The 17,123-nt window shown below is 36.7% G+C and overlaps 2 pseudogenes; both read left to right on the forward strand.

The window, feature by feature from the left end:
* Window positions 1-6,808: 6,808 nt before the first annotated feature.
* Window positions 6,809-7,652, forward strand: LOC102278685 (lys-63-specific deubiquitinase BRCC36 pseudogene; annotated as a pseudogene).
* Window positions 7,653-9,710: 2,058 nt separating this feature from the next.
* On the forward strand, window positions 9,711-10,157 carry LOC102279533 (large ribosomal subunit protein eL32 pseudogene; annotated as a pseudogene).
* Window positions 10,158-17,123: the final 6,966 nt, after the last annotated feature.

The following is a 17,123-nucleotide window of genomic DNA, read 5'->3' on the forward strand; positions in this document are numbered from 1 at the left end:
ACTAGCAAAGTGGGTAGATATGGGGAATAGGTAATGGTAAAATAGTGTTTGGAGGTGGGTATTGACCTCTTCCTACTAAAAGAAAGCTGGGGTACTGTCTGAAACCAGCAGCTTGTGCCATATGGTGATAAATATATAATACAATTTATTAAAAGGATGACACATGGAGATGAAGAAAGTGTCAGTGAGATAAATGTTTCATGTTTCATAGTGGCAAATATACTTTGTTTATAGTCAGCAAATCAAAAACTAAATACATAATCATAATATTTAGAGTTATAGAGCTAACCATCAACATTAAAATTAGAAATTGAAATCCTTATTTACTCCACTACCTAATTCCCAGAGGAGATGATACACTTATCTAAGAAAATGAACAGCTTTTTGAATGCCACAATGAATTAAAAAACATATCCATGAATACACCTACCCTGATAAAATTTCAAATATCCCAGAATAAATACTAAAGTTATAAAAGCCTATAGAGTAAGAAGAAAGACAATGAGAGAAAAGATAAACATATGTTTAAGTTATAAGAGTCGGGTTGATGACCAAACTTTCAAACACCAATTCTGAAGATGAAAATACAAAGGAGCATGGTTCAACATAAAAAACAAAAACAACTTTATATTATTTTACAGTGTTACATTTTCTAATTATGTGGTATTTTATTGGGAAATAAGTTGTTTTTCTAGCTTACTAAATAAGAAAAAACTAGTTTCATATTGAAGAATTTTTTTTCTAATCAATCAAAAGCAACTACTTAAACATTGTCAGTGAAAAAATTATATGGGGAGGGAAAATGGGGCTGAAATATTTACAATACAATGAAGAAGCTAAGTAAGACAGTGAAACAAAAATTTAAAAACAACGCAACAGCATTTTACTGAAGTAAGCATGCTAAGAAAGAACTATTAAAAGATTCATGTGTATATAATCATAAGAAACAGCATCTAGAAAACAGGAATTGTAGTTTATTCAGATGTAGGTCTGAGGCTCAGAGGTACTTACTAGTATTTCTCTAAGTGTCAGGCCCCGTAGCAGTAAAGCAAAAAATAATTCTATCAATGTACACTTGTATAAAAATTTCATTGAAATGTATTTTAAATATAAAGGACCATGGACAATTACCAGAAAACATGCGTATTTAACTATATATGCTTTTACATTTAAAATACATTTTTAACAGTTATTTTCCCCTCATACTCTATTGTACCCTACCCTATACATGGGTATCATATTCCTCTACTCATTACATCTTTTTTTTTTTTTTTCCAGCAGTAATGACCTATTTTAGAGGAATAAGCAAAATATAGTGAAATATGCATCTTAATATACTGATGGATAACCATGTAAAAGTAACAAATGTTTGTGACTGTATTTAATGTTCCTTTCTTCTGAATATATTTAATATCAGAAATAAGCACTTATATTTTTTCTAATTAACTGTGAATGCCAAGAAAAATTTTTAGACACATATTTTACTTTACCATATTTTTTGTAATGCTAAGTGAATTTAATTTCCCACTAATATCAGTGAAGAGAGCTAACTGACTGTATAACTTACTTCTCTTGGAAATATATATATATATATATAAATGAAGTCCAGGAGCAGACAAGCTGAAAGAGCTTTTAAATCTCCTCCGCTTTGTCTTGAGGACATAAAGTCCTAATCTCCAGAGATAAAAGTGAATCAGAAAAATACTGTCAGTTCTAGAAAAGCAGCACCACTTCAAATAATCTAAATTCCTATGAAGAGGTTAAGGTTATTTGGGTTGCCCTTGCCCTTAACACATGACAACAATGAATAAAAATCTTCTTTAGGAGGATATAAACTAGTGAAAATCCTTTAATCATTTCTACAATTTTTATATTTGATATTCAATACTATGTTACTCAATAACTGACAAAAGAAAAAAAATTACACCATTAATACAAAGCAAAGACACATACAAACAAAAGAGTAAAAACAGACTCAGACAAAATCTGTATGATGTAATAATCCCAATAATGCTTAATATGATAAAATGATAGAAAACAAGATAGAAAATTGGCAGAGGACTGGAATATAAATTTATAAAATTCAGTAAAAATAGATGGGTTTGACAAGATATACAGATGAAAAGAGAATGAGTTAGAAGACAGGTTTAAAGAAAATATTCAGAATGGAAGCAGAAAATAAAAATAGATATAAATACAGAGGAGAGAGTAACATAGAGAACAGTAATGTAGTCTAACATGGATAGTTGGAGATTTGGAAAGAGAGCAGTAATAAATAAGCCCAAAGCAATATCTGAAGAAAAAATGACTAAGAAAGTTTCAAAAATGATGAAAAATATCCAGCTACAGATTTAATAATCCACATAAGAAGGAGGGGCAAAGATTAAAAAAAAAAACGTTTAAGTTACTAAATAAAGGCATAGAAGGACATATAAGTCAGTTGGGAATTGAAAGGCCAAGTTGCCAGACAGAAGAAAAATGTCCTGAAGTGAGCTCAATCTTGTGTGATGCTTTGTTCCTCTAAATTTTCATTAATTCTTAAATTGGGTGAACGAACAACCAGAACTCTTAAAGCCAGAGTTTTTGTGAAAGTAGTGAGACTATGGATTGAAAGTTAAATTTCAGAACTGCTAAGACAGTCAAACTTGAGGGGACAAGATCTGATAGAAAAAAGAACTACAGAGAAATCTGTCCTAGCACCCCACCTCGCACAAAGGATGTTTTTATTTCCTTAGACTGTATGAGACTTTTAAAATCTACAAAGAAGGGAGCAACTAAACTAAAAAGAGCCTTTACCAATTCCATTGTATTGGGAATACAAAGAATAGCATTTACAGACCACCAGGTTTGTCATTTGAGAACTCACAAGGCATACATTCTAGGAGCAAAGGCAAACCCAAAATGATACACCTTAAGAAAACTAAAGGCAAATTTAATTGCTGCTGCCTCTAACTGGAATAATGTGATCAGACTATATATAAGCCCTTATTGTAGGAAAACAGTATCAGTCAAAGTCTCTAAACTGGAACTTTCCAACAAAACTTTCTGTTACTGTGGAAGTGTTGTAGCCACGCGTTCTGGGAAACAAACTCACTCAGAAGGACAATGCAGATAGTGGAGTACAGTTTATCACACCGGCGGGCCCAAGGCAGAGTCTCCTCTTAGTCAAGGACCCCGACCAGCATTTGTGAAAATCTTTTATACCCTAAGTGTATGTGTCTGAACCCACCACTCCAAATTCCTTGAGACTGAAATAAACCAAGGAAAATACAATCCCAAGAACCCCATCATTCACGTGCTATGTGCTCATGTGCTCAAACAGGCAAACAATTAGCCAATAATCACTAAACCCGAGGTTACACTCCGAATGATACGGAAAAATTTTTGGCCTGTCTGGAGGAAGGGGTGATTAGTGTATGTTTTCTCTTAGGCGATGAGTAACCTAGATACGATCTTCAAGGTTCCCTTGTCTGGAGGGGGTCTTATCCTTCTATTGTTTTCATAGGCACTAAACACAGAGTTCAGAGTCCATTGGAAAGGTGGCCGAGCATGATCAGCATGAACAGGCCTAAGATGGAGTCCAGGCCCTAAGAATTCTTTATTCAGAAGCTGCAATGTCCAAAATTATATCCAGTAACCACACGTGATTACTGAACACTTGAAAGGTGGCTACATGACTTAGGAACACAATTTTAATTCTATTTCATCTTAATTATTTAAAATTTTAATTTCAATAGCTGCGTACAATGAATGGACACTTTAATAAACAGTCCATTGTTTTTGTTTTGTCCAAAATGTCTAGCACTCAATCAAAATTTATTAGATATAACAAGAGATAAGAATAATAATAGTTAAGAGGTGAAAAGCAGGTAATAGAAAGAGTATACAGACAATACTATTTCTGGAGTTTTCATATACTTGTACACCTGATGTATTAAGGGAATTAGCCAAAGAGAAATATGGAAGATCATGAAAGCAGGAAAGAAAAAACAAGGGACATAATGTCAAGTGGAATCCACATGTCAACATAATGACACAGGAAACTCTGGCATGTAAGTTGCACTTAAGAAGCTATCTTATCTCAAAGAAAAGGCTGTGCTTTTATTTTTATTTTTACAAATATGTCTGTCACTGAAAAAAGGTTGTTCTAGGGGGACAAAGATTACCAAGTAATTCTCCTTCTTTCCATATCTGGGCAAAATCAAGTCATCTGAAGAGGCTACAATATAAATTATAGGATTGAAGTACAAATTGGAGAATGTGCACACAGAGGTGAATTAAACTGATATCCAAGTTGTGACTGCATCCTCTATAACAGAAAAGGGTTCCATACACTGATAGTATCCTCTAAAGCAGTAGTTATTTAAAAAAATGATACCCAGACGAGTAGTATCAGCAATACCCAAGGAACTTGCTAGATGTGTCAGTTCTTAGGCCAGTATTCTCAATCATGTCTTTTACCTCTTTTTACATACTATCATTTTAAGTATAATTTTAAAATATATGATAGGGACTTCCATTATCTGAGGCTTCTGCATGTGTCTCTCCAAGATCATTTTTTCCCTTGATTGTTCTTCACATCAATGTTTCCTTATGTGCTAACTTGCTTTTAATTCAACAAAGAATTTTTGACATTATGTTATTTATAATTTCTTCTGCCTCACTTAAAATTTTTCATTTACATATGAGCCACCCTATGTACTTTAAGTAAGAGTTTGAATCTTAAACTACAATTAGAAGGACAGGGAAAACAAAGGCTAGAGAGGATGGATCTGTGTTTCAGGAAATTTGAAAATTCAAGAATCTTAAGGGAGGCACCACAGGAGATGGAAGCTTCTGAAAAGCACCAGAGGACATGATTCCTTGACAGGCTTGAACAGTCCCAGGCAAAACGTTACATTTATCACTTACATATACTACATGCCTACTTTAAGCGGTCACCAAAAATACTAGCTAATATTTTTTTTAATTCTACTTTCCATCTCAAGCAAATTTTTCTCATCAGCTAATTCAAACTGAAACCCTACATGCAGACAAACTAGGAAAAGTAATTTCCAGTCTTTCAGACCTTTTGGCACAGAAGGAATGTTAGAGCGTTGGAATGAAGCTGTTTGTCAAATAAAGAATTTGGATACATCCTATGATTATATTGTTTTTGCCCCTCACTGGTTGCCTAAATGGTTTCCTTATCACTACCTAAGTGTGACTTTGAAAATAAGTAGTGTATTTTGTAATTCCATCTAACCTGGGTTAAGGAGGATTCAAAAGGAAGGGGATGCTGCTAAAGTACAATATTATGTTTAGAAATAAAAGATTTTAGATAAAATAGCAGCTCTGCTTTTATTATGAATCATGTCACAAAGGACAGATTTCTTCCACTAGCATCCTGTCTTGTACACAGATGCATCTTAATAAATGTTGCTGCCTGTCTATCATCATTTCATCAAATACTCAAAGCTTATCTTCTCTGGGAAATAGAACCTTGATTCTGGTAGGCAGATTGGGCCCATTTATTTCAAATAACTCTATTTAACTGTACATAAATGCTTTTGTAAGTCCAAACTTCATAAAGATAAAAGAGATTTTTTTAAACTAACTCTGTCTATACTCTCTAAAAAGTTAAAATATTTTACTTTTTATGCTATTGGCCTTTAGATAAAATAAAGTACTATTTCTTCCTGCACTTAAGCATTTCTTCCTCAAAATTCAGTAAACTGAGGTACAGATTGGGCTGCCCCTCTATTTTAAAAGATTGGAAAATCTCTATACCCCACTCCTCTGCCAGAACAGGACATCATGTCTTCTTGCTGACAATCTGAGTATGAAAAACAATTGATGTTTCCCCTGTACAAAAAATCTAGCTATAGATTAACATAAAATTGTTACAGTAATAAATTTGAAGCCCATAAGAGAAGATCAATAATGGTGGTGTCACACCCAAGGTAAAGCAGAAATAGCTCTATAAGAAGTTGAGATAATAAAATGTTCTGTAAAACCTGAAAAACAGGCAGTAAAAAATCCCCCCAAAATCTAAGAAGGAATCCAAATTATATTAAAGTAACAGACTCTAAGAGATGAATCTAGAGACAAAATTTCTGGGTTTGCTTACCAATTTCATCATTTGTGCATTTCTTACCAGTTATGCTCTTCAGTTTTCCAATCTGAAAAGTGGCAATAATTATAGTGTCTATCTCACTAGGTTGCTGTCAACAAACACTGAAGAGCTGATAACGTGCAGTCATAATTTTTGCCTATCAAGGAATAAACTCAGGAATGAACAACAAGTACAGAATAAAAAATATTTCATATGTATTCCATAACACAAACTATTATGCAATTTTAGGGAAATGAGCAATTATAAAAAATACCAGATATATTAGCTCAGTTAGTAAAGAATCCACCTGCAATGCCGGAGACCTGGGTTCAATCCCTGGGTTGGGAAGATCCCCTGGAGAAGGGGACAGCTACCCATTCCAGTATTCTGTCCTGAAGAATTCCACGGACTATATAGTCCATGGGGTCACAAAGAGTCGGACAGGACCGAGCAACTTTCACTTTCACCAAATATGTTTAAGAATGAAGAATGGGATTATTAGAATACATCTAAATTTGAGAGATTATTAAAATATATCTAAAATTTGAATTACATTAATATTTATAGTTGCAGATATTTTATTGGAAACTTTAAATATTGGGCACCCCAGGGCCAGTCCCCACAGAACCTCGTGCCTGAGCAGCTGGTTGGCCAGGCTGGAGCTGGCTGGAGGCAGACGTGAGCAGGGTGGAGCCAAGATGGCAGTTGCACTTGATGCAAATGGTTCATCTGGAGTCCAGATGCTTTCCTACTATGTCTCAACCACACTCTGAGCACAGAGAAAGAAGAGGTGATGGGGCTGTGCATAGAATTGAATGATGACTTAAGGAGTGACCCCAAGTTTACATACACTAGAACTGAAATCCACACAGTTGCTGAAAAGTTTGACACTGTCAGAATTGTTCACATTCATTCTGTCATTGTCTTGCGGCGTTCTGATAAGAGGAAGGGTGGAGTGGAAATTTCTCCAGAGCAGCTGTCTGAGGCTTTAACTGAGATAGAGAGGTTGGCTAAACTAACCGGTGGTACCTGAGAGTTGTGGGCTGGTATCATTCCCATCCCCATATAATGGTTAGGCCTTCCCATGTTGATGTTCACACACAAGCCATGTAACAGATTATGGAGCAAAGCTTTGTAGGGCTTGTATTTTCTTGTTTCCTACAAGATAAAAATATGAAGATTGGACAGGTACTCTATACTTGCTTTCAATCCATTAAGGCCCAAAAGAGCTCAGAGTATAAGAGAATTGAAATCCCAATTCATATTGTACCCCCATCAAACCACTGGGAAAGTGTGCCTTGAGTCAGCAATTGAGTTGCCCAAGATCCTGTATCAAGAGGGGCAAGATGCACATAGGAGGATCCACAGCCTTCCACATCTGGATTCAGTAACCAAGATCCATAATGGCTCAGTGTTTACTAAGAATCTGTGCAGGTCAGCATTCAGCGGACCTCTACTACAGTGGTTGGAGGACAGACTGGAGAGAAACCAAAAGCATTTACAGGAGTTGCAACAAGAAAAGAAAGAGTTTATGCAAGAACTTTCTTCTCTAGAATAAAGCAGGAGACAAATGGGAAAGGATGAAAATATCCAGGTGTAAAATTAATTAAGCTAAATCAGTTTTGAAGAAGAGACATTTGGAGGACTCACATTACCTGACTGCAGACTTACTATGAAGCTACAGGGATCAAGACAGCATGGTATATATGGCCAAATGATTTTGATAAAGGTACACAAGCAATTCAATGGAGGAAGGGTAATAGTCTTTTCAATAAATGAAGTTGGTGCAATTTGCAAAGAAAATGAAGTTTGCCCTAAACTGCATACCTTATACAAAAATTAATTGAAAATATATCATAAGCTTAGATGTAAGATGTAAAAAGATGTAAAACTATAAAACTTTTAGGAAAAAAAAATCTTGGGAAAAAAAAAAACCTGGGCTAGGCAATAAATTCTTGGCCTTCACCCAAAAACACAATCCTGAAAAGGAAAAAATTGATATATTGGACTTCATCAAAATTAAAAACTTTTGCCCTGCAAAGAATTTAAGAGGAAGAAATTATTGGGAGAAATTACTTGCAAACCATTTATCTAGACCAATATAGAATATACTGTATGAAGTCAAGAGTGAAATATAAACAATCCAATTAGTAAATGAGCAGAAGACATGAATAGACATAGCACTAAAGAGGAATGTGGACGGCAAGCAAGCACAAGAAAAGATGTTGAATCTTACTAGTAATCGGGGGATGCAAATTAAAACCACAAGGAATTTTGACTATGAGAACAGCTAAAGAAAAAATACTGAAAATGGGGACTTCCCTGGCAGTTCAGTGGTTGAGACTCTGCCTTTCAATGCTGGGGGAATGGGTTTGATCCCTAGCTGGGGAACTAAGATGCCACATGCCTCAGTGTGTGGCCAAAATTTTTTGAAAAAATAGTGAAAATACCAGATGCTGCTGAGCATATGAGCTGGATGGAATGCAAAATGGTAAGTCACTCTGGAAAAAAAAAAAAAAGTCTGAAAACTTCTAATAAACACACACATACTTTAATACCTCAGCAATTATTTTCCTGGACATGTATCCCACAGAAATGAAAACCTATTTTGGCACAAGATGTTCTTAGCACTTTCATTTGTAATAACACCAAACAGGACAACCTAGATGTCCAGCAGATGAGCATGTGGTTAAACCAACCACGCACACCATGGGAACTACCCTGCAATGTAAAGAAAGAGACTATTGATACACACAACTTGGATGAACCTCAAGCACATTATGAGGAACGAAAAATGCCAGTATTAAAAGGTCTCCTACTGTATGACTGTATTTGTATAACATTTCCAGTTTTTAAAATGACAAAATTATAGAAGTGAAGAACATATTAATGGTTGCCAGGGATAAGGACTGGAGGGGGTATGAGATATAGGTGATTATAAAGGGTAACACAAGAAGTTCCTTTGTGCTGATGGAACAGTTCCATATCTTGATTGTGTGTTGATTACATGAATGTCTAAAATGCACTAAAACTATACAGAGCTACAAACACCCACAAATGAATGCATGTAAAACCTGGTGAAACCAAATAAGGTCTATACTCTCGTTAGTAGTATGATACCACTGTCAATATGTTGATTTTGAAGTTGCACTGTAGTTATGTGTAAGATCTTAATGCTGGGGAAAACTGGGACTCTGTGTACTATTTTTGCAACTTCCTGTTAATCTGTGGTTATTGCCAAATAAAAAGTTGTAAATATTAAATAAGGAAAAACATTTAAAAATTGAAAAGTAAGAAGGTGGCTTCTAAATCTAGAAGTTGGAAAAGAGCAAAATAATCTTAAAAAAGTGGGTGGAAGGAAGTAGTAGAGTTACTTATAGTAATAGAGATTTGCAAAATGGAAAACAAAAACAATATGAAATATGAAGAAGAATGAAAGCTTGATCTTTGAAAAAACTAAGAGAATGCATTAAATACCAAAATTAGACATTAAGAGGATATAGAGGTAAAGAATGTTAAATTTTTCCTTGAAAAAAAAAAAAGGTAAAAAATATTTTAACAAAATATAAACAAAATTAATTAAAAAAAAATCTGGAGCCATCTCTAACTTGGCATCATGGCTGCCCTCAGACCCCTCGTGAAGCCTAAGATCATCAAAAAGAGGACCAAGAAGTTCATTAGGCATCAGTCAGTCAGGCCGATATAGGTGATTGACAACAGGGTGCGCAGAAGATTCAAGGGCCAGATCTTTATGCCCAACATCGGTTACGGGAGCAACAAGAAAACCAAGCACATGCTGCCCAGCAGCTTCCGGAAGTTCCTGGTCCACAACATTAAGGAGCTTGAGGCGCTGCTGTTGTGCAACAAATCTTACTGTGCTGAGATTGCTCACAACATCTCCTCCAAGAACCACAAGGCCACTGTAGAAAGAGCAGCCCAGCTGGCCATCAGAATCACCAATCCCAATGCCAGACCGCACAGTGAGGAAAATGAAGACAGCTCGTGTGGACATTTTGTTTGTGATAATAAAAGCATAAAACCTGACCAAAAAAAAAAAATCTGATTTAAGTTATTACTGTTTAAAAATGTAACAATCTAGAAGAATGGGATGGGGAGAGAGGTGGAAGGGATGTTCATGAGGGAAGCGACATAGGTATCAGTTCAGTTCAGTCACTCAGTCATGTCCGACTCTTTGCGACCCCATGAATCGCAGCACGCCAGGCCTCCCTGTCCATCACCAACTCCCGGAGTTCACTCAGACTCACGTCCATTGAGTCAGTGATGCCATCCAGCCATCTCATCCTCTGTCGTCCCCTTCTCCTCCTGCCCCCAATCCCTCCCAGCATCAGAGTCTTTTCCAATGAGTCAACTCTTCGCATGAGGTGGCCAAAGTACTGGAGTTTCAGCTTTAGCATCATTCCTTCCAAAGAAATCCCAGGGCTGATATCCTTCAGAATGGACTGGTTGGATCTCCTTGCAGTCCATGGGACTCTCAAGAGTCTTCTCCAACACCACACTGCAAAAGCATCAATTCTTCGGCACTCAGCTTTCTTCACAGTCCAACTCTCACATCCATACATGATCACAGGAAAAACCATAGCCTTGACTAGACAGACCTTTGTTGGCAAACTAATGACTCTGCTTTTGAATATGCTATCTAGGTTGGTCATAACTTTTCTTCCAAGGAGTAAGCATCTTTAATTTCATGGCTGAGATCACCATCTGCAGTGATTTTGGAGCCTAAAAAAATAGTCTGCCACTGTTTCCACTGTTTCCCCATCTATTTCCCATGAAGTGATGGGACCGGATGCCATGATCTTCATTTTCTGAATGTTGAGCTTGAAGCCAACTTTTTCAGTCTCCACTTTCACTTTCATCAAGAGGCTTTTGAGTTCCTCTTCACTTTCTGCCATAAGGGTGGTGTCATCTGCACACCTGAGGTTATTGGTATTTCTCCTGGCAATCTTGATTCCAGCTTGTGTTTCTTCCAGTCCAGCGTTTCTCATGATGTACTCTGCATATAAGTTAAATTATCAGGGTGACACTATACAGCCTTGATGTACTCCTTTTCCCATTTGGAACCAGTCTGTTGTTCCATGTCCAGTTCTAACTGTTGTTTCCTGACCTGCATACAGATTTCTCAAGAGGCAGTTCAGGTGGTCCGATATTCCCATCTCTTTCACAATTTCCCACATAGGTATAGGTATGGCTGATTCATGTTGAAGTTTGGCAGAAACCAACACAATACTGTAAAGCAATTATCCTTCAATTAAAAATAAATACATATTGTAAATAGTAAATCAAATATTGATAGTTGTTAAATATATTTATACATATTGATAGTTAAATATACATAGTATAAAATAAAATAATCAGATGTTGATAAATTTCATGAAGGATAAAAAAGCCTAAAGCAATAGAGACAATGTGTGACATATATGGCACTCATAAGTGGTACCTTTGTGAAGGTGACATTACTGCAGAGCCCTAAATGAAGTGACAGAGTGGGTCAAGCAGATATCTCTAGGCACAACATGAGAGCATTAGAGACAAAGCAAAGAAAAAGCACAAATACTCTTGACAGCATTAATCCAATGGTCCAGAGACACCATGGAAGCCAGTGTGGTATAAGCTGAGTGATGGAGATGAAAGAAAATGAGGTCAGAGAGGTAGAAGCCAGGAAAGTAGCAACAGAACAAGGAAAATCAAAATGTGGTCCCTCAGGTCAAATAAGGAGACTGATTCCAAAAGGAGGAGGTGACCAATCATCCCATTTTACTCAGAATGCTCCTGACTTTATCACTAACACCCCATGTACAGGGAAGCATTCAGTCCCCAAGAAACCAGGACATTGGATACTAACTGATGAACACTGAAAACTGACATTAGAATTGACCAAATGGAAACCTTTTTGACCTTGATAAGAGCCTAATAGTGGGAAAAGGCTGATTTTCTTATGTGTTCAAGATAATATAAGAGGAAATACCAGGATCAGGTTAATAAAGAATACACATATCTTTCAGAGTTTTTCTATAAAAGGAAATGGAAAATGAGACAAGTAGATCAAGGGCTTTGATTTATTTTCTTTTAGTTAAAAATTTGTATCTCCACTCAACTCTGTCCATACAATGACATTCTTAATTCATCAGGCATGATATGTATACTACCCTATAACATTCTTTCTGCTGTAGACTGAATGTCTGCTTCCCCTAAAAATTCTTATGTTAAATCCTATCCCCAATGTGATGGTATTTGGATTTGGAGTCTTTGGCAGTTGATTAGATCAAGAGGGTAGAGTTCCTATGGAGAATCGGTGCCCTTATAAGACATCTAAGGGAGCTCCTTTCCTCCTTGTGGGGACTCAGTACAAAAAGAGTCCTCTTTAAAAAAGGATCTGCATCTCACTGGACATTGAATATGCCAGCATATCAATCTTGAATTCCCTGGCATCTAGAACTGTGGTACTAGGTATAAAGTTCTATTTTATAAGCTGCTCAGACTGTGATAGTCTGTCCTAGCAGCTGAAATGTCCTAAGATGTGGCCCAAGTAATTCTTATGATTAAGGTATTTAGGGAAACCCACCAATATTTAACAATCCCATTCCAAAATCCTTCTCCTATATTTCTAAATATATGAACCCAACATTTTCCTTGAGGCCCATTTAATATGTTATGTTTTCCATAATATAGATTTTATTATATCCTCTAATTCTTTTGGTTTATGGGGTCTTTAATGGACCTTGACATACATCATATTCCTGAACCCATAGTAGATTTTAAATTTCTCCTGGATAGTGACACATTGCTATTTCTTCTATCTCTGCACTGTGTTCAGTATATGTTATATGGTTAAATGCTTATTAACTTGTTTAAATCATTTATGCAATTCTAGTATATCTGCAGTGTAACCATGAGGTTTTAGAAACAAAAGAGGTCTTAATTTTAAGAATAATTTATGAAGATTACTGTGCTCTAAGTAAGCTCATAGATTTATAACATAGCACCTTCTAATGGATATGCCCAGATCCTCCCTGCAGTCTTTTGACTAGGTACTGAAACAGGTTTACTATGCTGCTTTAGCTGAAAGATGCTTTGCTGCAAATAACCACTTCATTATTATTTATCTCAGAGTAATAAAAATGAATTATTCTCATTTTTAGGCAGGGATATACGAATAGTCAAGGCACAATTGCAGTGCTTTCTTCTTCTCTTAGAGGTGTAATTTAAATTCTGAGATACTCCAAATGAGAAATTAGAATGACTTTTGCTTCATTTATAAAACCTGACAGCTTAATTCCAAATACTTTGGAGATTTAATTAATGAGAAGTGAATCAACCCTTCAACATTAAAAAGAAAATCCATAATTTGGCCTCTTTCTGTAAGCAGAGTGAAATGTCAAAGTATTTTAGGCAAACAGGATTTTTCATAACTTTTATGATGTAAATGTTTCATAATAATGTCAAAACTTCTGCTGCATTAAGCCAGCATGTAACTGATCCAATACAAATTGCCCATGACATTAAATGGTATTGATGTCTTACCAAAGAGATAAACTTGGCTGTGGAAAGCGGGCCAAGCCCTCTAAGCAGTTAAAGAAAGATATTTGGGGTATCAAGTGGCCAAGCTACTAACCACTCCTGGAATTGCTTGCCTGTAGCAGCAGCTCAGAGGTGTGCCTGCTTAACCTGAAGTCACAGGAGTAGAAGGATCTAAATTAGAACTGACAGTCAGGTTTTGTATGGTAATTCTCTATTTGCACCAGTTTTTCTTTTTACTCAGCCTTTAGCCATCTACAGTGAATTCATTAAAAAGCACTAGAAGCTGCAAATTCTGTAGGACTAAATGCCTGGCCTAGACAGCAAATGCAAATGTTGACAAATGTGATCTCCCCAGGTCACTACATTCATGCCACTTTCCAGAGGATATGTATTTTTCCTTCAATGATCAGGACAGATTACTGGCTACAAATAATTTGATAATAGCTCACATTATAATACTGTGTACATGCATCTGCAATTATAGAAGATTTTGATAGATATCACAAAGCCTTTAGTTTATGAATCATGGTAACTTTTTCTACAATTACTTATTAATGGACTACAAAAAAACTAAGACAAGTTAGAAACATGAAGAATGAGAATATTTTGTTATAAGTGTCAAAAGGAATACAAACACTTTGCCAAGGTAAGATAATACTGAAAATAATGTTTCAAATAAATAAAAAGGCTTAAAAAGCTAAAATGCAATAGAAAGATTAGGCGTACTGCATAGTGCTTAAAGGGCTGCCCAGGTGGTGCTAGTGGTAAAGAACCCGCCTCTCAGTGCAGGAGATAGAAGAGACAAGTGTTCAACCCCTTGGTTGGTAAGATCCCTTGGAGGAGGGCGTGGCAACCCACTCCAGTATTCTTACCTGGAGAATCCCATGGACAGAGGAGTCTAATGGGCTACAGCCCTTGGGATAGCAAAGAGCTGGACACAAATGAAGCGACTTAGCACACGCACACACATAGTGCTTCAGATCAGATCAGTCGCTCAGTCGTGTCCGACTCTTTGCGACCCTATGAATCGCAGCACGCCAGGCCTCCCTGTCCATCACCAACTCCCAGAGTTCACTCAGACTCATGTCCATCGAGTCAGCGATGCCATCACCATCTCATCCTCTGTCGTCCCCTTCTCCTCCTGCCCCCAATCCCTCCCAGCATCAGAGTCTTTTCCAGTGAGTCAACTCTTCGCATGAGGTGGCCAAAGTACTGGAGTTTCAGCTTCAGCATCATTCCTTCCAAAGAAATCCCAGGGCTGATCTCCTTCAGAATGGACATAGTGCTTAAAAGGGAAATAAAAGGAAGGATAGAAATGATGGTAACTTTTATTCCAACTAAAAAATTGGAATGTTTTTTATGGTTATATAGAATTAGTTCAACACTGAATTAGTTAGAGTAGGTAGTGAATCTCTGGAAATATTTAAGCGAAGCATATGGGGTTCAAGTAGTGCTTTTCAATCTTGCTTTGAATATGCCCCCTGTTAAAAATACCTTTGACACGATCCTTAACAAATACATGCAGGCTTTGGGAAACAATATTTACCTCTGATACTAATATACTTCAATATTTTCTAGACTATACAGGCATTGAATGTATGTGATTGATACCTGATATATTCTAATTTTCTATTCTATGTTCAAAATAAAAACTAGTGTATGACCCTGAAGATTAATTTTTGCATGTCATTAATGTTTTACAATGCACACTTTGAAAACCATAAATAAATGTCCCCTTAAATCTCTTTCAATCTTATAATTGTACTAAAATAAAACATTAGTACACAACAAAATGACTGGGGGTAGGGGAACCTTCACACATCTATTGCTTGGATAAACTAAATCTGACTTATAAATGACTCATATAGCTGAGAAGAGATTTCTTCCCAGTTATATAGTAAAAGTCTTATGGTTCAGTCACTAAGTTTTTTCCAACTCTTTTGCAACCCCATGGACTATAGCCCGCCAGGCTCCTCTGTCCATGGGATTGTGTCTTAGTCCATTTAGGCTGCTATTATAAAGTTGGTTAGCTTATAAACATCAGAATTTATACCTCACTGTTCTAGAAGCTGGAAAGTCAAAGATAAAGGCAGCAGTCTGGTCACATTTCACTGAACGCCCCCTTCCTGATTTGTAACCAGCAGCTTCTCCATGTGTCCTCATATGATGTGAGGGGCAAGGGATATCTTTGTGTTTTATAAAGTGCTATTTATATTCCTGAGAGCTCTATTCTCATGAGCATCCCCCAAAGGCCCACCTACTATCATCATATTTGGGGATGAGGATTTTGATATATAAAGTTGGGGCAACACAAAAATTTAGATCATAGCATCCGGAAATTGAGAAAGGCAAGGGAAGAACCCCAGTCACCAGTGTCAGGGGCACTGTTGCAGTGCTCATTGCCCAAGATCCTGTGGGTCCTCTTAAGCTGAGCAGCCCCATGAACTCTAAACTGAAAATAAACAATGGATCTTTGATTTCAGTGTTCATGGTCATAGGTCTGTGTGTCTAGCTCCACTCACAAGAAAAGCTGAAGATCTCAGTACTTTGTGGAACGATTATCACTGGCCTGGAGAAGGGCACAGCTACCCACCCCAGTATTCTTACCTGGAGAATTCCATGGACAGAAGAGTCTGGTGGGCTACAGTCCATGTAGTCACAAAAAGTCTGACATGACTGAGTGACTATCATTTTCACTTTCACTTTCACTTAGTACTGACCATCACAATACTGGCTACTAACTCTAATTTGTATATTACAGTAAAAGTATAATCAAAATAAAATCATAGAGAAATATGGAGAAATGCATCAACCCATTACTCTGTTTTTCATATATAACTTTACAATGTGCTTTTTGAAGTGTTACATGTGGTCCAACATGTCTTCACTCTATTTACTGTAAGCCAGTTTGGGTAAAATTATATAAATAAAAGTGGCGGAGGTATAGTATAAAAAGTTAATATCAAAAATGGGAGAGTCCTGATTTAAATCCCCATGTATTCTTCCTTAATGTACCTCAGTTCAGTTCAGTAGCTCAGCCATGTCCGACTCTTTGTGACCCCATGGACTGCAGCATACCACTCTTCCCTGTCCATCACCAACACCTGGAGCTTGCTCAAACTCATGTCCATCGAGTTGGTGCTGCCATCCAACCATCTCATCCTTTATCATCCCCTTCCCATCCTGCCTTCAATCTTTCCCAGCATCAGGGTCTTTTCCAATGAGTCAGTTCTTCACATCAGGTGACCAAAGTATTAGAACTTCAGAAAAGAAAAGAGGTGCATCATAATTGCTTCAGAAAAACACATATGATGATGCCAGTGGACACATCACCAGAGAATACTGAGATGTATCTGAAGGGTATGTGAGGGAACAATTCAGACACTATTCATTCAACAAACATTTACAAACCACCCAGCATGTGTAAGGTACTATGATTAATACTGAGATAGTAAACAAGAGACATAAATCCTGTTATCATAGATATTAT

Source organism: Bos mutus, chromosome 8 (assembly GCF_027580195.1).
Source record: "Bos mutus isolate GX-2022 chromosome 8, NWIPB_WYAK_1.1, whole genome shotgun sequence".
NCBI lineage: Eukaryota > Metazoa > Chordata > Mammalia > Artiodactyla > Bovidae > Bos > Bos mutus.